Source organism: Carcharodon carcharias, chromosome 2 (assembly GCF_017639515.1).
Source record: "Carcharodon carcharias isolate sCarCar2 chromosome 2, sCarCar2.pri, whole genome shotgun sequence".
Classification (NCBI taxonomy): domain Eukaryota; kingdom Metazoa; phylum Chordata; class Chondrichthyes; order Lamniformes; family Lamnidae; genus Carcharodon; species Carcharodon carcharias.
In genome coordinates, this window is record NC_054468.1 from 4187384 (window position 1) to 4188071 (window position 688).

Consider the following 688-nt stretch of genomic DNA (forward strand, 5'->3'; position numbering starts at 1 on the left):
CCAGGCTCGTTGTCTGTCTCTTTCTGTACTAGTGCACATCCTTTCCCCCTCAGGAAAAATGACTGAAGCTATGATTGGTAAATGCCCTTTAGGGAAGGAAACTTGCCATTCTTACCCAGTCTGGGCTTATGTGATTCCAGTCCCCCACCAGAACCTAATGCAATACTCCAGAGCTTTATAAAGGTTAAGCAAAACTTGCTTGTTTTTGTACTCCATGCCTCTGTATATGAAACTCAAGATCCCAAGATCGGCACAAGCCTTGGGCTGGACTTTGTGTCCTATCACTGCACAGTTCAGTATAGCTGAGAATAGCCTCCAGGGAGAGGCTGATTGGATTGTTGACTTGTTCCCAACCTGAAGGATTGGACAGAAAAAGTCTTCGCTGGAAAAAGATCAAATGCAGTTTCCACATCCCAGGAACTGGACTCTACAACTTTAAATGTGAAAATCTTAAGCCAAGACGTCTCAGCCCAACAACAGCTTGGGTTTATATAACACAAGCGTGTTGACTGAGTCATCACACAAGGATGTTCGGGCAGTTGTTGGAAATCTTGGGCAAAGAGATAGGTTTAAGGAGAGTCTTAAAGGAAGAAAGCAAAACTAGAGGTTTTTGAGATTGGCACTTTAGTTGAAGGTATGCCCACCAAATGGAGTGATTAAAATTTGCAATGCACAAGAGGGTGGAATC